This window comes from Nicotiana sylvestris, chromosome 8 (genome assembly GCF_000393655.2).
Source record: "Nicotiana sylvestris chromosome 8, ASM39365v2, whole genome shotgun sequence".
NCBI lineage: Eukaryota > Viridiplantae > Streptophyta > Magnoliopsida > Solanales > Solanaceae > Nicotiana > Nicotiana sylvestris.
This window is the reverse complement of record NC_091064.1, coordinates 139,026,449-139,052,316: the sequence shown is the minus strand read 5'-3', so window position 1 is coordinate 139,052,316 and position 25,868 is coordinate 139,026,449.

Below are 25,868 nucleotides of genomic sequence, written 5' to 3'. Positions count from 1 at the left end.
TGAATTTTGAGGCCGGGGAGGATTATTTTATGACTGTTTTTCTTTCTTTTTTTTTTCAAAAATAAGGCCGAATCTTATGTAGGTTGCCTACGTATCCCACATCCGGTGAGAATCAGACCTGCATAGTTTGGTCAATTTTGACACATTTGTAAGAACACAGTGTTTGACTCTTTTGAAATAATTTTCTTTTGTGAAAAACTTTGGCAGAGCTTCGGGACGTTTTTCAAATACCGGGGTTTTCTTTAGAATCGAGCTTTATTTCCTTCCCTACATCACTTTTGGTTTTTCTTTCTGCTTTATTTTCCCTAACCGGTCAGCATGCAAGCCAAAACAAATAAATGTACACATAGCACATAGAATGCATCAGGATGATCTGTTGTTTCCGGCATACCTGTCCTAGACGGACCCAACCCCTGTGTTGAGTCCCCTAAGTCAAATGCACATGATGCAAACAAACGCTCCTATTAGGGATCCGTCATGAAGCTGTGTTTTTCTAGGTTTAACTCCTGGGGTTTTGGTCTAGACTTGGGTACCCGAGCGGACAACTGGGGCCGAAGAGGGGGCGACGTACCGGGAGCACTGAAGTCTACCCGGCCTTGTCGCTTGCCCAGCCTCGTTCTATTTGGTATAATTTCTACAAAAAAAGCGGGCCACGCGAACGTGTGCACCATTTTCAGAAGACTTAGAGAGGTGGCGTAAGAAAACATTTATATACAATTCAAACAATAATAAAGCAGTAAACAAATAACATTTAGCACAAAAGATTCACAGAATACAGTAATATTAATAATAAATGAAGCCGAGTAAAAATCATTAACAAGCTCGAATTCTTCAACCCTGAACCAGAGATTCTGGGTTCGATTCCCCAGCAGAGTCACCAGAGCTGTCACACCTCCTTTTTCCTACCCCAAAAAGGTATTAGGGAGTTTTTCCATTTCAAGTGACAATCGAAACGGGATTATTTATTTAAAAATCAAAGTCGCCACTTGAGATATTTAGGGTGTCCCAAGTCACCGGTTTAAAATCCCGAATCGAGGAAATTGACTCTATTCTACGGTCTGTGAACACAGAAATCCGGGTAAGAAATTCTGTTAACCCGGGAGAAGGTGTTAGGCACTCCCGAGTTCCGTGGTTCTAGCACGGTCGCTTTGATCATACTTGGCTTATTAAATTGTCTAATTACTCATTTTAGAACCTATGTGCGCTTACCTCTTTTTTAAGAAATTACCTTGAAACGAGTCACGCGTACGTGTACTCATTTCGTTTGAAGCGTCAAAAATCATGTCACGTGTACGTGTCCACAATTAATAATGCTTTGTTATTATTAAGAAAGTTCAGTTGAAGTTGCGCGAATGCATACTCCGGTTTTCGTTTTTAGAAACTGTAATCATATCACGCGAACGTGTCCGTAGTTAGGATAGTATATTAAACGTACATAAGCAAACTCCGTACATTTGTCAATTTTTATATCAAAATTAATACGAAGGCCATGCAATTGTCATTTGTTCGGCAAGACGCATCTTGATTTATTAAAAAAAATGATACTTAGTTAGACGAGCTTGAGAGGTTTGAACCTATTCTAGACTACATGAGGAGGTTTGGGCCAATGCACCCATTAATTGAGAGCCGATTCGAATAAAACGAACATAATAAAAAAAACGTGAGCTTCATGCATGTACAAGGCTTGCTCGTAAAAGGGCCTTAGACTTGGGCCTAGGCGAGCCCAAGTTTCTTTCGGACGATTCGGCATCGAGTCTAGATAGAGTCTCGTCACCCAATTCGAGTAAGGAAGTTAGACTCCAAATGACTATTGCAGAATCACGACGAACGAGCCTAGTTGTTCAAATTAGGTTGCTGTTACGATTCCTAAACAAATTATTCAAATTCATGCTAACATGATTTCCAAACTCAGTATTAGTATGTTAATATCTATTCTCACTTTATCTTATTTTCCTTACCATCATTCCCAGACAACTCCAAACAACAGCTGATTTTCAACATAAAACACCCAACTAATATTCATATCATACAGCTCATCCTATCAAATAGTAACATGAAATCCTGGGTATACATTAGGCCTCAACATTCAAATGAGCTGCAAGGGCATAAAGGATCTAACACTGCTTAATTACAAAATTTAACTAATGATCAATACTTATCAAGTTCACGTTTCTCAACAGTTCAAAACCAACTATAATAGCAGGAATTTCAAAGGCAAACAACATTTAACTACAAGGCCCTATTAATTTCAAACAGATGCAAACTGGCTATGGACTCTCATATCGAACATACAATGCATCATTTAACTCAAAGAAACTGAAAATAAACTAAAGGAACTCAAAGAAACTGAAAATAAACTAAAGGATCTGAACATGTAGAAGCTATATTTGGACCTCCAGATTTCATTTTACTTCAATATCAGGCCTCATGTGAGCTGAGTCTAGAAATATGTACCTGGAATATGAAATGAAAGAAACAGGAGGAGGTTAGTAGTCAAACAGCAAAGCAGCAGAGCCCAGCAAGTAGGAAGAAACCAGCCAAACCAGAAAACCAATTCGACTGAACTATGACCTCGACAACTTCAAACCAAACCTCTACAAGCCTAAGCTCAATTCATTTTAACCAGATTCTTAGCTTTCAAAAGTTTTCCAGAAATTTAAAACCAACAGAATGGCTCATAGAATTAAAACCAAACAAACAACATCAGTTTCACTCGACCTTCAACAATTGAAAACTAAGAAAATCAAAGAAGGATTTCAATAGCACAGTCCTTCTATGGATTTCTTCCCTATTTTTGTTGTTCAGATTTTCAGAGTTCAGGATTTTAGGGATTTCTTAACTCTTGGGTCTGCCTTGAAAGGCAAGTTTAGGATGCCTTTATAGGCAAGCTATTAGGGCAGACTTAGCATACACTTTGCCCCCTTTTGAATTTTATTTTTTTGCTTAAGTGTCCCTAGCTTAATTTCTAGAAATTCACTTTAATCCCTACCCCCAGCTTTCTGGAAGCTTCCCATTCAGTTACACTAAAGATTCTTTAGGCCAATTCCCTAGACTACCCCTCGAACCCTGATTATTTACCCTCCCAGCCTAGCAGAACCCGGGTCCAAATGACCCAAGTGAATGGGTCTGAACTAGACCCAATTCAAATCCTTCTTGGGCTATTCTGATTTCCGGAGCCCCACTAAAATCCATCAAGGATTCCCAACTCAAAGGATTGACCCAAAATTTCCCTACAAGAAACCCAGAACCCCTTCCTTAAAATGTAATCAAGCAAAGACAAAGATGAATGAGCTAATTAACAGGAAATCGACCTAATTAAGTGATTTAACGAACCAGAAACTTAACCTAAAAACGTCACAAAATGGAATTATCGAAGAAAAAGAGAGAAAAGGGAAAATAACGAACGACAGAACAAATTGGACTCAGAAGATGCATTGAATTTTTAACCAAATTATTATAAGCAAACTAGTTTTAAGAAAAGGACAGATGAAGATGACAGAAAGGAAACCGGAGAGGGAAAAAGGACTCACCAAATCAAACCTCAAAACCGGGCGGGGACAAAGAACATAGCCAAACTTATGTCGATCCTTTGTTCTTTGTCAAGAACAACTGAATTACATCAGTTTCACCGAGTCCAAACCTCAGAGTCTGAAAGAATAGCGTTCCCCGACCGTGCATGTGAAACATGACCTTGAACTTTTGGGGGTTGAACTCAGATTCCAAATTCGCGGAGCTTCCGGCAGATTTGAAGGAAAGTAGTTGTGGATTTGGTATGAGGGGGTTACAGGGTGTTATTTTGGAGTGATTTGGGAAAGATTAGGTTTTTGGTCCAGTTTTCAATTTAAGATTCGAGACGAACCACAGTGATTCGAGGAAAACTAACGACGGATTCGACATGAGGGGAAGAAGTGGGTGTTATGGTGTGAATCTAGTGTGGATTTGAGGTGGCGCCGCCACCAATGGTGGTGGGAATCCACCGGCAACTTCTAGGGTTTCGGTGGTTAGGGTCTCTGAAAGAGACGATTGGGGAGGGGGGGTAAGGGGTCTTCGGACATTGAAATATCAAACGACCCTAGCTTCTGAGCCGTTAGATTAATTAACCTCAATGGCTCAGATCCATCCCAAATGAAATGGGGTCATTTTGATTAAGGGGGAGACTGGACCGGGTCAGGGTCGCAATGGGCCATTCCAAATAGGTTTCGGGGGAGGGGGGAATGTTTGGGCCTGGGGTTTGCAGCCCAAGCCAACCTCTTTATTTGTTTTCTTCTCTTTTCTTTCTTTTCCCCCCTTTTTTTTCAATTTTCTTTAGTTTCCTTTTAAATCAAAATAAAAAATAATCCTAAATTAGTCACTGATAAAATTATCCTATTACATTAATTAACTCTAAGTAACATTTACCAAAAATAATTAACAACCAAATTTAAAGAAAAACTACCAAAATTCAAAATTAAAAATTAAAAGTGCAAAATCAACTATATTTTTTTGTAATTTTTCTATTTTTATAAAACAAACTAATTTGCTAATTAATACTAAAATGTAAAATTAAATCCTATATGAAAATGCAATATATTTTTGTATTTTTCGTTAATTAAATAAAATAAATAAATATGCACAGACAAATGCAACTTTTAACATAAAATGACACGAAAATCCACAAAATTGCAAATACCGAAAGAAATTATTTTGTTTTGAATTTCTGGGAGTAATTCATATAGGGAAAAAATCACGTGCTCACAACGTGTATGGATTCTTGATGTATAAAGTATATAAAAAAGGAGCAGCATTTTCAGATAATTCTTAATTATGTGGGTAATTGGTTAATCACCGGGTAATGGGACATTCCATTACCTAATTACCTAATAAGTGGATAAAGATTAATAATCTCCACCCCACCCCTCTAAAAATGTGGCAGTTGGCCACAATCTAAGGAAAATGACTCCTTAGTCATTTTGATAGGTGGCAATTAAGTAGAAAAGAAAGGGACACTACATGTCGTATGATTATTATGCAATTCTTAATATCAGAACATTAGGAACTCTTTACAATTCAAAAGACATTAGAATTTTGCAAAAATATTAGCCTTCTTAATATTCCCGAAAACGTTAGCCATTTTCAAGATTTCAACAAAGCTCATTTTTCATTTCTTGAAAATAAAGACACTAACAGAATGTTAGAAACAAGACGTTAGCAACGAGATTTCTTGCAATCAACTTCTCCTACAAGAATATTATATAGATTTTTCCTACTCCAGGTATGTTAAGGCTATCCCTTCTTTCTTTTTGGAATGGTCCAAATTATACTGAAGAAACGAGCAAATATACAGTTTTCATAAACGACTCTATTCATAGAAATACTAGGGGTCTCTATGTTCTTGATTACCCATGTGACATATTACTATACCTTCTGTTCATGGGTCTCAGAATAATACGCAGTTGATAAAGTTTATCTGAAAGGAATATTGAGATTATTACATATTCTCATGCATTTCATTCATGTATACATGTACATTAACCCATGACTAGATGGCATTATATACGCATATATATATATATATATATATATATATATATATATATATATATATGGTATATGGAAAAAAAGTTACGGCGTTATATACGTACCACCACCTGATCAGTTGATATATGTTGATGATGTTGCCTACAGTGGCCGAGACGATATGATGGGATGCCCTCAGAGGCTTAATGATATTATGTACACCTATACCTATGCATGACACGACATTTACATGCACGTGCATGACATTATAAATGTTTCAGGATTTATAAAATTATTCAGATTTATAGATAGATTTCTTTATTCCATGTTTCATCTATGTCTCTTATGTACTGATTTTCATGCCTTACATACTCAGTACATTATTCATACTGCTGCCCTATTTCCCGGGGCCTACGTTTCATGCCCGCAGGTGCAGGTAGGAAAGTCGACGGTCCCCCTTCTTAGGATCCTTGATCAACTAGAGTTGACGTGCTCCACTTGATCCGGAGCTGTGTTTGATTTTGGTATGATATGCTTATATATATATATATATAGGTATGACATGGCTCAGTACCGTCTTTGTACAGTTGTATTTCTATTTGAGGTCTGTAGACAGTTATGTACAGTTGGATAGTATGTGGCCTTGTCGGCTTTCAGCTTTGGGTATATAGTTGTCTATCGCGGCCTGGTCGGCTCGCCCACTATAATCTACACGTATATGTATATATGTCTTTTGGAAAGGTTTTTCTCGCGCATGTTACTCTCGTAATTCAGTAGATATTATTCACGTTTATATCTTGGTCGCATGCTTAAGGGCATTCGACAGGTAAGACTCGGGCACTCGTCACGGCCCATCGGTTTGGGTCGTGACACCCGCAGAGGCACCTCATCTATCGGAGTATAACTTTAGCATAGATGCATCGGGGATCGTATCACCTATTGGGAGAATCAAAGACACCAAATGGCTGAGGCCCATACAAACTGATCCTTCTCAAAGGAATCCGAACTTGATGTGCAAGTATCATGGCACACACGGTCATAGAACAGAAGATTACAGGCAGCTAAGGGAAGAAGTGGCTCGATTGTTCAATGAGGGTCACCTTCGTGAATTTCTAAGTGATCGAGCTAAGAATTACTTCAGGGAAAGATATGCAAGGAAAAATGTACAAAAAGAACCACAACATGTAATCCACATGATCGTTAGCGGTGTCGATGTCCTACAAAGACCTATATTCAAACGCACCAAGGTATCAATCACCAGAGAAAAATAGACTCGGAGCTATGTGCCCGAGGACGCCTTATCGTTCTATGATGAAGAAGAAGAAGGCATATCTCAGCCACACAACAATGCCCTGATAATTTCTATCCTTTTAAATAAAAATCAAGTTAAACGTGTTTTAGTGGATCCAGGTAGCTTGGCAAACATAATCAGATTGAGGGTCATATGTGTTAGTTATTGTAATTGGTCGTGTGAGGCCATTGTTGTTATTGATGATTGTGGTCCTATGTGGCATTGAATTATTAAACTTCTATAGGGAGAGTTAGTAGTAGTGTTGTTACAAAGGCGACTCTGCCAAAGTTATATAGATCCCGGGGAATTAAACATTCGAGGATGAATGTTTCGAAGGGGTGAAGGATGTTACATCTCGCATTTTTGTACGTTAAAAGTTTCATCTCCAGTTAATTGACGTAGACTCAGGGATGAGATTATCTTGAGGTTGACATATTTATGCTATTTATAACAAGCGATAAGTAAGTTTCATGAAGGATAAAGGGTACACAAATTAAAGAAAACGAGTTCCGTTAAAAGTTGTCGATTTGGGATAAAATACGGGTTAAGCGATAATACCCGATATTTATGGACTAGCACCATACAAGGTACCACATGACCGTGATAGTATGATTTCTCTCTTTTTTCAAGAAACTGATGGGAGAGTCATCACACATTCCCCCCTGCCCAAATTCTGAGGTAATTAAGAAATGGTCATGCCTATCAAGACAACAACAATTGGAGATGATAAAGGAAGTCACAACAGAGGAAATATTTGATGTTGTTAAAAGCATGCCAACTAACAAAGCACCAGGTGTTGATGTATTTCAATTGAATTTTTCACATAACACTGGGAAGAGGTAAAAGGAGGTGTGATTGCTGATGTACTAGCTTTCTTCCCAACATGAAATATGGACAAGGCCATCAATTGTACTGCTATCACTCTGATCCTAAAAGTCCCCAACTCTACCCAGGTTAAGGACTATAGGCCTATAACATGCTGCACAACCATGTACAAGATCATTACTAAGGTGCTCACTAGGAGACTTAAGAAAGTGATCGGTCATCTGGTTGGAGGATCTCAATTAGCTTTCATTGAAGGTATGAGTATCACTGATAATATATTGATCACTCATGAACTATTCAAAGGCTATAACATGAAGGGGATTTCAGCAAGGTGTGTACTTAAGGTTGACCTTAGAAACGCCTATGACACATTGGATTGGTATTTTCTGAAAAGACTTCTGATTGAACTGGGATTCCCACATAAGTTTATTGAGTGGATAATGGAATTTATAACAACTGTCACTTATTCCTTAACACTGAATGGGGGCCTCAATAGACCCTTCAAAGGCCAAAGAGGAATAAGGCAATGTGACCCTATGCCACCTTACCTATTTGTGCTTGCCATGGAATATCTACAGAGGGAATTTGATTAGTTGGATTTGAATAAAGAGTTTCACTTCCACCCTACAAAAAGTTGGGAGTGATCCATGTATGTTTTGCTGATGATCTGTCAGTGTTTTGTAGGGCAGACCTCCCTTCTATTATGTTGCTTCAACAGGCTTTTATGAAATTCTCAAAGGCCTCAGGATTACAGTAAATTGCAGACAAGAGCTCCATTTACCTTGCTAGCATTTCTACAGATCTGAAGGAGGACATCTTGCAGGAGTTGAGATATAATGAGGGCACATTGCCATTCAAATATATGGGTGTGCCACTAGCATCAAGGAAGATAATTTTCATCTGTTTGCCTTTGATAATTCGTTTGACAACAATACTAATGATCTTTCACTAATTTTATTTGCAGACAATGGTACGATCTTGAGGTACCGGTGATGCACAAAAAGGGAGGGTTGAATCCTACCGAGACAGGAGAAGAGTAAGTCAAGGAAGGACCAAATTGCCACTAGCGGTCCAGAAATCAATTGGGAAGCTGAAGAAAACAATCAAAGATGCGGACAGAGCCGTATCCCATTCGGAGGGTAGTGAGTATGTCCCCTCCCGGGAAGCTTCGAAAGGGAGTCCAGTGCCAACACATATTCCCGCAGACTTCCGGGGGTGATTCTAATTGAGAGACGAGCCTACACCCCAAGTTTCCCCTACTTCTCTTGCTTCTTCTGAGTCGTCTAATGGCTCAGAGGAAAGTAGTGAGTCTTCAGCATCAGCCTCTCCACCTATACAGGAGCCAATTGATGTAGATGCTGAGATACCGGATAAGGGGAGGGGTAGTGACACCCAGACAGGAGGGCTGGAGAGAACGAGGAACTCGTTGATGTGGCAGGAAAGATTTGTCAGTGAGAAAGCCTACCACAAATTCCCGGAGTGGTGGCCTTAGAGATCACTCACACATGAGAGGCATTTCATCGAAAAGGATCTTCTACCCCCACAACCCAAATGTGAAGAGGCAATTTGATGAAAGAATGGGGTGAAAATTCTTCACAAGCAAGCTATCGGAGGCCAATGAGCATTTAGTAAAAGAGTTCTATGCCAACGTAGCCCATATCAAAAGGCGCACCTTTGTGACCAAGGTGCGGAACCGGAAGATCAGATTTGATGGCAAGACGCTGAATGACTGTGCCAGATTCAATAATGAGGATGAGTCCTTGTATTTAGAGAAGGTGGCCATGGATGAGTTGGCCCGCCCGTGGCTAGCATCAGTGATTGCCCTCCCGAGGACTACTCTAGCTTGGCTGACACCTGGGGTCCCAATCTACAAGAGCACATTGAGCTTTGAAGTAAAGGTTTGGGAGACGTTCGTGTGCAACCGATTAGACCCCACTACTCATGACAGTGATATGCCGGTTTTTCAGGCTATTATAGTAGGGCCATTATGGTGGGCTACCCGATCAATGTCGAGAATATCATGTCCAGAGTGGTCAACAAGAATGAGAGTTCATAACCTTTTCCGAACTTCCTCACCATGTACCTGGAGGATCAGGAAGTCGAGGGAAGGGATTTTGACACCAAGGTGAAGCCTAAGAGACCATTCTCCTGGTACAACCTTCAGGTTTCCGACAACCCCAAGTCCAAGAGAAAAGCCTCCACTTCCACTGGCCAGTCTAAAGAGCCAGAAGTGTTGGCCATTGGTTCCGAGCCTCCTACTGCCATACCACAGCCTCCTTCCGGACCATCTACTTCCATGCCTACTTCGATGCCTTCTTCATCAGCTTACCCTCTCACTGCACCGAGGGTTAACCATACTCTATCCAGCATCAACAAATGGATGTAGGTAGCTACATCTAAGATGTCTGTCATATCCAGCACAATGGCAGCTCAGTCGGTTCCAGCTCAGCCTCAGGTGCCAGCTTTCGTAGAGGAATCATTCAAGGAGCTTCTGGACAACCAGAAGAAGCTCTTGGATAACCAGAAGCTGATTATGGCCACTTTGGAGGCACATGGAAAGGCAATCACGGACCTGAGCAAGCAAACAAAGAAAATGAAAACAACTCGGGCTTCCAAGGAGTCGATAAAGCTGCCAAGGAAGGAGGTTGTCACGACCCGGACTTCCCTCCATTGGGATCATAATGGCGCTTACTCGTGAAAGCTAGTCAAGCCAACAATTTCGGTTTAACACATTAACAATTAACCCGAACGGGATTAAATAAAAACTAAAGCTAAGCAGATATAAAGTGCGGAAGTGTTTAACAATTCAAAATACTCCAATACATGTCTACCCCAACGATCTGGTGTCACAATCCATGAACGACTAAGATTTACTACGAATATAAGTCTGAAAGCAGTACAGTTGTTCTCGAAATATAAGAGACAAAAGAAACTAAAGCGAGGAAAGGGGACTTCAGGCTTTGCGAACGCCAGCAGATCTACCTTGGTCTCCCTGGACTGAAAGTAGCAACCTCGAATCTACTCACAAGGTCCAACATCGAAATCTGCACAAAAAGTGCAGAGTGCAGTATCAGTACAATCAACCCCATGTACTGATAAGTGTCGAGCCTAACCTCGGCGAAGTAGTGACAAGGCTAGGACACGACAACCATAAAAACCTATGCAATTAAATCATATATGAGCAGAACAATAACAACAGAAAATAACAGATAAAGATGGGAAGGGGAAATATATTGCGGGGATATCAAATTCTAATAGTAATTCAACAGAGAGGCATAATAAACATCATGTTTGAATCAGCAAGAACAATGAAATAGTAACACGTGCACGACATCACCCTTCGTGGTTTTACTCTCGTCCTTACCATAAGAATCAACAAAAGCGGCACGACATCACCCTTCGTGCATTAACACTCATAATCATGGCACGACATCACCCTTCGTGCATTAACTCTCAAATTACTGCACGATTGTCATGCCCCAAACCTGGGGAGGTGTGGCTTGCACTCGGTGTCACATTGGCCCGAGCGAACCACTCTGTAACTCATGATCATTCGACCAAAACTAGAACATACATAGGTCGAGTTAGTTGAACTCATTCCTTTCGTAACTATCATGGGCCCACATGGACACAACTCATAATCTACAACTGCAAGTGGAAAATAATGTATCACGAAACCATTTTTCTTAAAACATGAATACATATGGGCTGTCAAAGCCTCTGACATACTGTATAAAATGAACCTTTGTCTACAAATCCTCTAAGATTATTTGACATCAAATGGGACAGGGTACCGGCCTACCCATAAGTCTATAGCAAAACTCTAACACGACAACACATAGACTCGGCTGCACTCCGAATGAGGTGGAGTATTACCGATCATTCGATGAATGCCAATCTCGTCTACTATGAGGGCTCATCAAACTGATTATCTATACTGCAGGCATGAATGCAGCGTCCCCAACAAAAGGACGTCAGTACGAATAATGTATTGAGTATGTAAGGCAGAACTAAAACATAATAATAAGCAACATTAATTAAAGACATATAAGTATTAACCTGAATCTCTGAAGTGCCACCGTATATGCATACGTATTATACTCATATATATGCAATGCTTTTCTTTAAGAATATTATTCATATCGTATGATGCATGACTGCCCAACTGATCGTAGCTCGGTGGTAAATGCATGACTGCCCGACCGGCCGTAGCTCGGTGGTAAATGCATATGCATGAAGATGCATGTATTACTATATCATGAATATTAACATCTTTGTCATATACCTCAATAGACAACTAGAATTAATCGGTCCTAGGGCCACGAGATCGGCAACCCAACTTTGTATCATAGTTCGATATAATATGAGGCTAAACTTTGACTTATCGCGCTCTAGTCTCGATCAATCATACAAAAAGGGCAAACCCGATTTTGACCGTATACACAACCATTACCATTTACCCGTATCCTCTTAAGCTTGGGATGATGTAGAGATGGACATCTTAGAAATATTAGTTATATTTGAGAACTATATTTTTATTGTTCCGAATAAACTCACCAGTTATATACATTTAATCTCTCTAAACATCTATTCATAGGTCTCTAGGTTGCACATAATTTTTTCCAAAGAGGTGTATAAGCTACATGGTACCTTCACCTCAAATATATATATATATCAAACTTTCAAATGAATGGAAACTATCCGTATCTAACTATCTAGGTACAACTTGCCCCATTTTTAATTTGATTAATTACATCTCTGAAAGGTCAACAAATATTTTAAATTTTACTTAAAATATTCAACCGACTCAAAAATTTGGTTGATTGGCGCCTATCCTTAACAGAGTAATAATATAATAATCTCCGCTGGATGTTCCTTAATTGTACGTCATTTTAAGTCTCATTTATGTACCCTCTTCCATAATTATATCTAAAGCTTATGGGAAAACAAACATCATAAATTATGATACATAAGCAATTGAAAGTCTTCTAGAATATCACTTTACGGGAATGAATAACATAAACATTCTTAACTGCTAAGAATAGAACCACTTATGGAATATCATTACACTTACGTATCGTTACTTGGATTATGCCAAAATAAAGAAGGGATAACCTTAACATACCTTTAATGTCAACTTCCTACTTGTATATGTGAACAATCTCCTCAATCATGTATGACAAAACTAGTCTTCTTTCACCTTACTTCATTATGAAGAAATCTCCATTTTTTTATCATCTTGAGAAACCGATATGGAAATACACATCTATGTTCTTCACAGTTTGCTTTAATGGAAGGAGATACATCTATCTTTGTAGCTCAAATTTCTCAAGGGTCGTTTCTAATCTTGTTGAGACGAAGCAAACAAATGTCTTTTCTTGTTAAAAACGTTGCTTGTGTCACGGGGAGTTAACAATGAGCGGAAGATGCAAGCCTGCCTTTACAAAATAAGTGTTGTATGTATTTGGGTGACAAAGTTATCTATTAGTCCTCATTTCACTCTCAGTAGCACATGTGAAATCGTAGGCATTAGGAAGGAATATCTCAGCCAATTACTTACCCCTTGTTATCTCAATTGTAGTATGTCATAAGTGTATCAAAAAGTGAGTGAGTGGATAGTGGGGTCCACCTCATTTGCCACCATTTTGAAATATTGAGACATGTGGTATAGATGTCACTATCTAATACATATAGTCACACATTATTTTGGAATGGGGGCTGCCATGTTAGGCCTTGTACACTTTATCCAAACTTCTAATTAATCTCCCACAAAAATCATTAACTCACATAATTAAAATTATCTAAATTCACTTAAAATACTACTCATTTTTAACACACTTTATACATCTTACTATAATATACTTTATATAACTTACTATCACGGTCATGTGGTACCATATAAAATACATACACACTTTATTATTTCATTAAAACATCCATGTATATATATATATATATATATATATATATATATATATATATATATATATATATATATATATTTCAACTTATAATTTTCGTACTCTTAATTCCTTAAATAATAAAAAGATAACCTTCTTTCTTGAAAAATAATTTCTATCTTTACAATAAAGAAAATCTCATAAACTTTATTATATTATGTGTATAATTTAAAGCATATTTGGAAGTAGTAAATTAATAACTATATAAAATTATATTTTTCAAACTATTTTACAAAAATATTTCACTCAAAATACCATACTCTGGCTGCTTCAGGGGAAATTTTGTATTTTAATATATTCACAAACTTAAAAAAACATCAACGTTAGAAAAAATGCATATAATAAATCTCAGTGTTAAGAAATTTGGCACTCAAACTCACGGGATGTAACAACGGCATCACCCTTCGTGCATTAACACTCACAATATCGGCACAACATCACCCTTTGTGCATTAACATTCACTCACAATATCATGCACGACATCATCCTTCGTGCTTTACACTCTTCCTCACTCAAACAATAGAAATAATAATATCCCGGTAAGGGAATCAACAATAAAAAATAATAACATCCCGGCAAAGGAATCAACTATAACCAAATCTCGTTTCAACAGTTAACTTCACAAAATAAGTCTCAACTTGAGTCAATACTCAACAATGGTCAATTACCAAGAAAATATCATAGGTCTTGTTCAACATGGATCATCATCAACTTAAGCATGAATAGTACATAATAAGAATCACAACGGTCACAGTTTAAGACTCACGGGCATGCTCGACATCACTGTATAGATACTTGTCACCACACCTATACGTCGCACTCAACACTAACACATAGCAAATAAGACAACAACACCTATTCCCTCAAGCTAAGATTAGGCCAAACACTTACCTCGATTCCAGGGCCCAAATCAAGCCTCAATTACTGTTTTACCTTTCGGTTCCATTTCCAATCCACTTATATCTAGTTATAATTTACTTAATAACATCAACATATGCTAAATAAACCAATTCTAATGCATGAATATAGATTTCTTAACACCCTAGGACCGCATAGTCAAAACTCGAAGTTCGAACTAAAACCCGATTATCCATTCACCCATGAACTCAAATATGCAATTGGTTTTGAAATCCGACCTCAAATTGAGGTCCATATTCCCAAAATTCGAAAATCCTAATTTCTACCCAAGAACACCCAATTTCCCATGAAAAACCCTAGATTTTGAAGTGAAATCATGTAAAAAGATGAAATAGATTGAAGAAGAGTTAAGATTCATTTTCCTATGATTTGGGAAAGAACTTGCTCTAGGAAAATCGCCCTTTGGAGTTTAGATTTTGAAATTTTGAAGAATGAAGTGAAAATCCCGTCTAAAATCTCACTTAAGAGGCTGCAGTTATCGCAATTGCGAACCCTTTGAATTTACTGCGCATTTGCGACATATATGTCGCATTTGTGACATCTAGGGCCTTCGCAATTCCGGCTAAAGTTTCGCATTTGCGGGGTTGGACTTCCCAAGCCTTCTTTGCATTTGCGACAATATTGTCGCATTTCCCAGGCTAGCAGACTTCACATTTGTGAAGCTTGATCTCGCATTTGCGAGATCAGAGGCTTGTGCAAAACACCACATACATAGCTGAGTTTTCTTAAGTTCTAATCACTCCGTGGCCTACCCAAAACTCACCCGAGGCCTCGGGGCTCCAAACTAAACATGCACGCAAGTCTAAAAATACCATACAGACTTGCTCGTGCGATTAAATCATCAAAATAACATTAACAACTACGAATTTAACCTCAAACTCACGATTTTCCTCCAGAACACTTCAAATTTACTATTTTCACAACCGGACGACCGAATCACGTCAAATCAACTCCGATTCTTACCAAATTTTACAGATACGACTTACAAATTATATTAAACTTGTATCGCGCTCCGGAACCAAAATACGAATCCAATACCATCAAGATCACACACAATTTTATTTCCAAAAGACTTATATTTTTCAGCGAATAATTTTCTTTAAAAATTCTTTTCTCGAGCTAGGGGCCTCGGAATTCAATTCCGGGCATACGCCCAAGTCCCATATTTTACTACGGACCCTATGAGACCGTCAAATCAAGGGTCCGGGTCCGTTTACCAGAAATGTTGACCGAAGTCAACTTTAATCAATTTTAAAGGCCAAATTTAATATTTTTTTTAAAATTTCACATAAAATCTTTCCGGAAATGCGCCCGGACTGTGCACGCAAATCGAAGAGAGAAAATGAGGTTTTCAAGGCCTCGGACCCGGATTCGGATTTTAAAACAAAATATGACCCTTTGGGTCATCACATTCTCCACCTCTAAAATAACCATTAGTCCTTGAACGAACATAAAAAAGTACCTGAGTCGATGAAAAGATGGGGATAACGGCTTCACATATTGGACTCAGACTCCCAGGTAGGTGCCTCCACAGGCTGACCTCTCCACTGCACACGAACTGAAGGGAAATTCTTCGATCTCAACTGACAAACCTGCCGATCTTGAATAGCTACCGGCTCCTCCTCATAGGTCAAGTCCTTGACCAACTGGACAATGCTGAAGTCTAACACGTGGGATGGATAGTCGTTATACTTCCGAAGCATGGACAAATGAAACACCGGATGCATAGCTGATAAACTCGGCGGTAACGCAAGTCTATAAGCCACCTCTCCTACTCGATCAAGGATCTAAAAAGGCCCGATGAACCTAGGGCTTAGCTTTCCCCTCTTCCCAAATCTCATCACGCCCTTCATAGGCGACACCCAAAGCAATACTCGCTCTCCAACCATGAATGCACATCACGAACCTTACGGTCGACATAACTCTTTTGCCTGGACTGAGCTGTACGAAGCCTATCCTGAATGATCTTAACCTTGTCTAAGGCATCCTGTACTAAATCTATACCCAACAACCGAGCCTCCCCCGGCTCAAACCACCCAACTGGCGATCAACATCGTCTACCATCTAATGCCTCATAGGGAGCCATCTGGATGCTCGACTGATAACTGTTGTTGTAGGCAAACTCTGATAATGGCAAGAACTGATCCCAAAAACCTCCAAAGTCAATAACACAAGCAAAAAACATATCCTCCAAAATCTGAATAGTATGCTCGGACTGTCCGTCCGTCTGAAGATAAAATTCTATGCTCAACTCGACCCGTCCCAACTCACATTAAACTGCCCTCTAGAAATACGAGGTAAATTGCTTACCTCGGTCAGAAATAATAGACACGGGCACACCATGAAGACGAACAATATTCCGGATATAGATCTCAGCTAACTTTCTGAAGAATAGGAGACTGCCACAGGAATAAAATGCGTTGACTTAGTCAGCCTATCAACAATAACCCATACCGCATCGAACTTCCTCTGAGTCTGTGGGAGTTCAACAACGAAGTCCCTAGTGATACGCTCCCACTTCCACTCAGGAATCTCAATCTTCTGAAGCAAACCACCAGGTCTCTAATGCTCGTACTTTACCTGCTGATAATTTAAATACCGAGCTACATATGCAACAATATCCTTCTTCTTCCTCCTCCACCAATAATGCTGCTACAAATACTGATACATCTTAGCGGTGCCCGGATGAATAGAATACCGGGAACTATGGGCCTCCTCTAGAATCTATTCACGAAGTCCATCCACATTAGGCACACAAACTCGACCCTGCATCCTCAAAACTTCATCATCTCCAACTGTAACCTGCTTGGAACCACAGTGTCGCACTGTGTCCATAAGGACTAGCAACTAAGGATCATCATACTGTCGATCCCTAATACGCTCAATTAATGAAGACCGAGCAACTGTACAAGCTAAAACATGGCTGGGCTCAGAAACATCCAACCTCACGAACTGATTGGCTAAATCTTGAACATCCAAAGAAAGCGGTTTCTCACCGACTGGAATATACACAAGGCTGCCCATACTGGCTGACTTCCTACTCAAAGCATCGGCCACTATATTGACCTTCCCCGGATGATACAAGATGGTGATATCATAGTCTTTCAATAGCTCCAACCACCTCCTCTACCTCAAATTTAGTTCCTTCTACTTGAACAAGTACTGTAGACTCTTGTGATTTGTGAGCACCTCACATGACACGCCACATAAATAATGCCTCCAAATATTCAGCGCGTGAACAATGGATGCTAGCTCCAAATTATGAACTAGATAATTCTTCTTGTGGATCTTCAACTGTCGTGAAGCATATGCAATAACCTTGCCATTCTGCATTAATACTGCACCAAATCCAATACGAAACGCGTCACAATACACTGTATATGGCCCTGAACCTATGGGCAAAACCAACACCGACGCTGAAGTCAAAGTTGTCTTGAGCTTCTGAAAGCTCGCCTCACACTCATCCGACAACCTGAACGGGGCACCCTTCTGGGTCAATCTAGTCATCAGGGATGCTATGGATGAAAACCCCTCCACAAACCGACGGTAATAACCCGCCAAACCCAAGAAACTCCGGATCTCTGTAGCTGATATGGGTCTAGGCCAGTCCTTGACTGCCTCAATCTTCTTAGGATCCACCTGAATACCCTCTACCGATAAAACATGACCCAATAATGCGACTAAACTCAACCAAAATTCACACTTCGAAAATTTAGCATATAACTGGCTATCTCTCAAAGTCTGAAGAACAACTCGAAGGTGTTGCTCATGCTCCTCCTGGCTGCGGGAGTAGATCAAGATATCGTCAATGAAAACAATCACAAAGGAATCCAGATAAGGCTTGAACACCTGGTTCATCAAATCTATGAAGTTGTTGGGGCATTTGTCAGCCCAAATGACATCACTTGAAACTCATAATGCCTGTATCGAGTGCGAAAAGCTGTCTTAGGGACATCTGATGCCCTAATCCTCAACTAATGTAGCCATATCTCAAATAAAACTTTGAAAACACTTTGGCACCCTAAAGCTGATCAGACAAATTATCAATCCTCGGTAATGGATACTTGTTCTTGATGGTGACTTTGTTCAACTACCGATAATTTATGCACATCATCATCAATCCATCCTTCTTTTTAACAAACAACACCGGTGCACCCCAGTAAGAGACACTAGGTCTAATAAAACCCTTATCAAGCAAGATTTGCAACTGTTCTTTCAATTTTTTCAACTCTGGCGGGGTCATGCGGTATGGCGGAATGGAAATGAGCTGAGTACCCCGAGCCACATCAATACAAAAGTCAATATCCCTGTCAGGTGACATCCCCGGCAGGTCTACAGGAATACCTCTGGAAACTCACAAACAACTGGCACAGAATCCATAGAAGGAACCTTAGCGCTAAATTCATGAACATATGTCAAATAAGCCAAACACCCCTTCTCGACCATACACCAAGTCTTCACAAGAGATAACCCTGCTGGTAGAATAACTAGAAGTCCCTCTCCACTCTAAACGAGGCAACCCCAGCAATGCTAAAGTGATGGTCTTGGCGTGAAAATCCAATATGGCATGATAAGGTGACATCTAATCCATCCCCAAGATGGCATCAAAATAAACCATATCCAGAAGTATGAGGTCTACACGGGTCTCAAGACCCCCAATAATAACCACGCATGAGCAATAAACACGATCTAGAATAATAGAATCACCCACTAGTGTGGACACATATACAAGAACACTCAAAGAATCATGAGGAACAACCAAATACATAGCAAAATAAGATGACACATAGGAGTATATAGACTCTGGATCAAATAGAACTGAAGCATCTCTACTACAAACTCAAACCGTACCTGTGATAAAAGCATCAGATACCTCAGCCTCAGGCCTTTGGGAAAGCATAACATCGGGGCTGGGCTCTACCACTCTGAACTACATCCCTAGGATGGCCTCCTGCTAGCTAGCCTCCACTTCTAGTGGCCTGACCTCCACCTCTAGCCGCCTGACCCCTGCCCCTAGCTGGCTGAGTGGGCGGTAGAACACCCGGTGCTTGAACCATGGCATAAGAACCCTGATGCTAAGAATTACTCGATGCTCAAGGGCAAAATCTAGCAATGTTCCTCGAAGCGCCACAAGTATAACAAGTCCTTAGCTGCTGGGAATGCTGGCCATAAAACTGACTATAACGGCCTGAGTGACCACCCTGAAAACTCTGGAGTGGAGGTGCACTGATAGAAGTTGGTGATGCACTGTAAGGTAGCTAATCTGAATACTACATATGAGAACCACGACCACCTGGAGCACCGTGAGAAGCCTAAAGTGCTGAATGAAACGGCCTGGGAGGATGACCCCCACCAAAAGAATCCCTGTCTCCAGAAGAGGCACCACTGAACCTACCAGAATGACGAGGCCTCTTGTCAGACCCCTGACGGCTCCCCTGAGCTAGAACCATCTCAACCCGCCTGGCCACATTGGTCGCATCCTGAAAAGAAATCTCACTCTCTGTCTCTTTAGCCATCTGCAATCGAATATGCTGAGTGAGTCCCTCAATGAACCTCTCTCTCTCTCTCTCTCTCTCTCTCTCTCTCGGTGGGGAGTATAAGAAGAGCATGCCGAGGCAAATTAACAAACCTAGTCTCATACTAGGTGACAGTCATAGAACCCTGTTGGAGGCGCTCAAACTACCTCCGATAATCCTCTCTCCGGGTGATAGGGAGAAACTTCTCTAAAAATAGCTGAGAGAAATGATCCTATGTCAGAGTTGGTGACCCAGCTGGTCTAGCCAAACAATAATCTCTCCACCACTTCTTGGCGGAATCTGACAGACGAAAAGCAGCAAAGTCGACCTCATTGGTCTCCACTACCCCCATGTTCCGCAGAACCTCGTGACAACTGTCCAAATAATCCTAGGGATCCTCTAAAGATGTACCGTCATAGGTAGTAGTAAAAAGCTTGGTGAACCTATCCAGCCTCCACAAGATATCAGCAGACATAGCTATCACCGGTCTGTGGCACAACACCCAGTAGAACTACCCCAACTAGCTGAGCTACTAGAACCTGAAACTGGGGAGCCATCTGCTCTAGAGTGCGAGTAGCAGGAGTCTAGGCTCCTCCTCCAGCCTGAGAGATAGCTGGTGCTACAGAGAATATGTCTGCCTGAGTGACGCTCTCCATAAGGCCCACTAGATGGACCAGAGCATCCTGGAGTACCGGGGTGGAAATAAACCCATCTAGGACCTGAGCTGGCCCTACCATAACTGTCTGGGCCGGAACCTCAACCTCAAACTCTACCTGAGGCTCCGCCGTCGGGCTGCTGCTCGAGCTCTGAGCTGAGCCCTACCTCTGCCTTGGCCTCTAGCACGGCCTCGGCCTCTGCTCCTCGTAGAAGTTGCCACTGGGGGCTCGGGCTGCTAGTCAGCTGATAAAGTGGTATATGTTCTCACCAGCTGCGAAATAACAGAGTGGGAGTTAAATTAGCATTGAGAAATCAATTCACACGACAAAAAGGAATAGATGTGAAATTTTCCTAAACTCTGTTGCCTCTAGGGGATAAGCATAGACATCTCTGTACCGATCCCTCAAACTCCAATACATGTCTACCCTAACGATCTTGTGTCATAATCTACGAATGACTAAGATTTACTACGAATATAAGTCTAAAAGAAGTACAATTGTTCTCGAAATAGAAGAGATAGAAGAAACTAAAGCGGAGAAAGGGGACTTCAGACTTTGCGAACGCCAGCAGATCCACCTTAGTCTCCCTGGACGTAAAGCAGCAACCTCAAATCTACTCACAAGGCCCGGCACCAAAATCTGCACAAAAAGTGCAGAGTGCAATATCAGTATAACTGACCCCATGTACTAGTAAGTGTCGAGCCTAACCTCGGCGAAGTAGTGATGAGGCTAGGTCACGACAACCAAAAAAACCTGTGCAGTTAAATCATATATGAGCAGAACAATAAAAACAGAAAATAACAGATAAAGATGGGAAGAGGAAACATGTTGTGGGGATATCAAATTCTAACAGTAATTCAACAGAGAGGCATAATAAACATCATGTTTGAATCAGCAAGAACAATGAAATAGTAACACGTGCACGATATCAAGCTTTATGCTTTTACTCTCGTCCTCACCATAAGAATCAACAGAAGCAGCACGACATCACCCTTCGTGCATTAACACTCATAATCATGGTACGACATCACCCTTCGTGCATTTACTCTCAAATCATGGCACATCATCCCCCTTCATGCATTAATACTTACAATATCGGCATGACATCACCCTTCGTGCATTAACACTCACTCACAATATCATGCACGACATTACCCTTCGTGATTTACGCTCTTCCTCACCCAAATAATAGAAACAATAACATCTCGGCAAGGGAATCATCTATAACCCAATCTCGTTTCAACAGTTAACTTTACAAAATAAGTCTCAACTTAAGTCAATACTCAACGATGGAATTACCAAGAAAATATCATAGGTCTTGTTAAACATGGATAATCATCAACTTAAGCATGAATAGTACATAATAAGAATCACAACGGTCACAGTTTAAGACTCACGGGCATGCTCAACACCAACGTATAGATACTCGTCACCACACCTATATGTCGTACTCAACACTAACACGTAGCAAATAAGACAACAACACCTATTCCATCAAGCTAAGGTTAGGCAAAACACTTTCCACGGCCCAAATCAAGCATCAATTACCGCTTTACTTCTTGGTTCCACTTTTAATCCACTTGTATCTAGTCATAATTTACTTAATAACATTAATATATGCTAGATAAATCAATTCTAATGCATGAATATAGATTTCCCAATATTTTCCCCAAAAAGTAAAAAAACAGACCCCGCGCCTGCTAAGTCAGAACTCGAAGTTCGAACCAAAACCCGATTACCCATTTACCCACGAACTCAAATATGCAATTGGTTTTGAAATTCGACCTCAAATTGGGGTCCAAATCCCCAAAATTCGCAAATCCTAATTTCTACCCAAGAACACCCAATTTTCCATGAAAACCCCTAGATTTTTACGTGAAATAATGTAAAAAGATGAAATAGTTTGAAGAAAAAGAGTGAAGATTCATTTACCTATGATTTGGGGAAGAACTTGCTCTAGGAAAATCGCCCTTCGGAGTTTAGATTTTGAAATTTTGAAAAATGAAGTGAAAAATACTTCTAAAATCTCACTTAACAGGTTGTAGTTATCGCAATTGCGATCAGGGGTTCGCAATTGCGAACTCTTTGAATTTACTGATGCCTTCGCATTTGCGACACATATGTCGCATTTGCGACTTCTGGGGTCTTCGCAATTCCGACCAAAGTTTCGCATTTGCGAGGTTGGACTTCCCTGGCCTTCTTCGCATTTGCGACAATATTGTCGCATTTCCCAGGTCGGCAAACTTCGCATTTGCGAAGACTGATCTCGCATTTGCAAGATCAGAGGCCTGTGCAAAACACCAGATGCACAGCTGAGTTTTCTTAAGTTCTAATCACTCTATGGCCTACCCAAAACTCACCTGAGCCCTCGGGGCTCCAAACCAAATATGTACGCAAGTCTAAAAACACCATACAGACTTGTTCATGCGATCAAATCACCAAAATAATATCAACAACTATGAATTTAACCTCAAACTCATGATTTTCCTCACGACCACTTCAAATTTACTATTTTCACAAACGGAAGTCCGAATCACGTCAAATCAACTTCGATTCTTACCAAATTTCACAGATACGACTTACATATTATATTAAACCTGTAGCGAGCTCCGAAACCAAAATACGAGCCTGATACCATCAATATCACACACCATTTCATTTTCAAAAGTCCTTATATTTTCCAGCAAACAATCTTTTTAAAAAATTCTTTTCTCGAGCTAGGGACCTCGGAATTCAATTCCGGGCATACACCCAAGTCCCACATTTTACTACGGACCGTCAAATCACAAGTCCGGGTCTATTTACCAAAAATGTTGAATGAAGTCAACTTTAATCAATTTTAAAGGCCAAATTCAATATTTTTCTTAAATTTCACATAAACACTTTCCGAAAATTTGACCGGACTATGCACACAATTCGAGGAGAAAGAAAATAAGGTTTTCAATGCCTTAGAACCTGAATTTGGATTTTAAAACAAAAGATGACCCTTTGGGTCATCAAAGAGGTGGACAAGATTATATCAGCTGGCGACATCCCATTGGAGCTATTATTGGAGGACCTAGTTCCAGCAGCTGAGACAGCACATGTACTAGAGCAGGAGGCTGAGAGCCTAGGAGGAGAGGGGTGATTCCCCAGACAGATGACCTGGAGATTTAGCTGGAGGACATCGAGGGAAGTGACCCAGGGACCTACCCACAGGACCCAGCCTGTGAGCCCATGCAGACAGAGTATCCATAGGGAGTTTTCTTTACTCTCTAACCCCTCTATGATCATATTTTTACTTTTAGCATTTAGGACAATGCTAATTTTTATTTGGGGGGGGGGAGTTCCTATTTTGATTGATTTGGTTACTGGTATGTAATTATGATACTTATTTTTCTTTATCATTATTTTTCACTTTTGGTATGTATATAACTTTGCCATTTATTTTTCACTTTTTCGTTATTTTTCAATTTCGGTATGTATATAAAGTTACCTTTCCATGTATATATTCATTCCCTTCTTATGTATATTCATCTCAATCCCCTATTGTACATATTCAGTTTACTTTCCGTATTTCACTTTATAACTTCTTTTGCAATTTTTCTTAATAGCATAGCTTCTTATTTTCATTTAGTAGTTTCTTTTTCAATTTGTAGCTTCTTACTTTTACAAGTTTTCATGATCAATAAGCCTTTAGTTTTCTTAGTGCCACAGTTCTTTCCAAAGGTAGAATTTGTGTGAACCGGGTGGCTCTTCCCGATGATGGATGACATGACAACCTTCTTAAGGGTTTGAGTCTGTTTTCTTTATATTTTTGTGTAAATAGTAGTAAAGAATAAAAGTGTCTCAAGCAAATCTTCACTTGGGCCTAACACATTTACCTTTGACCTTATGGTTAGAAACAAGTTGATTTGAAAAGAATGGTGCTAGCTGTGATCTTTAGACTCTTGTGTTGGCTAAACAATCATCGAGTGGTTTTTAGGAACCATTTGTGTTGCTCAATCTTAGCTAAGGTTGTTGCGGGCCCTCGACTCTGTTCTCTTTGGCAATCCAATAACTTGTGAGGTGAGGTATTGATTTGCAAGTCCAAGTCTCGTGCCAATAAGTCTAGAACTTGCCCTCAATGTTTGTCTAGGCGAAACTTAAAGTGAAGCTCGACTTGAGAAATGATTATAGGCTTTCCTTTATTCCAAATTGAAAACTTTAAAGCATCCATAGCCCACCAAATATGATATCCCTAGTCAACCCCATTGAGCTATATCTCTTGTTCTTTTAATAACCATGATACAAGCCTTTATTCGCTATAAAATGACCCTCTTTTGGCACCTGATCTTTCTTTAGCACAATTGGCAAAGCATAAGTTTGGGGGGGAGAGACGAAGAATGCAAAAGTGATAAAAGGTACAAAATGAAGAAAAGGAAAGGCAAAAGAAAAAGAAAGAAAAGCCAAAAAGAAAGTGAACAATGTAGAAAAAGAAGGGATTTAATAAAAGCAATGATGAAAGGCTTGGAATGATTAGAAAGGAGAAAGATGATTGTCATGAACAAGAAAGAGTGACAATGTGTCTCTCTAGTCCCCTAAGGAAGAAGAAAATAACTCAAAGAGTCAAGAAATTGTGAGCTAAAATGAGAAAATGAAGTGCTTAAGTAAAGATGAAACCTACATAGACCGACATATTCTACCTTGAACCAAAAGCCTTCATTACATTCCCACAAAATCCCGATATGATTTCAAGTTGAGTGAGCTTACATTAGTGGTGATTCACATAAGGGGCAAGCTTATGGTACTTAGAGCCAGACTTGTGACCTTCCTTTGGGAGAGATGAGTGCATTTTTTTCACAATCCTTGTTCTGAGTGCTATAATCTAAAGTGAGATTTGCTTATGGAGGGCAGAGGAGAAAGAGTTTGGGTTCCACAGCAACCTATGTAGTAGAGCGAGCTTCCTTGATGAGTTAAGTTAACTCTTGAAGCTCTTGTGTCGCACTAGAACCATGGTGCTAAAAAGGTTATGTGTTGTTGATAATACATTGGTGTTGAGGGTAATTGTTAGTCACAATTGATGCTTGCTGAAGTCACCTTAGAACAACTGAAATTCTTCTTTCTTTTACCTTGTGGAGGTGGGAATTACTTTGTTTGCCTGAGGACATGCAAAAACTTAAGTTTGGGGGAGTTGATAACTACGGATTCCAGCCTATCTTATAATCTCTTTTGCTTAGGTTTTAGA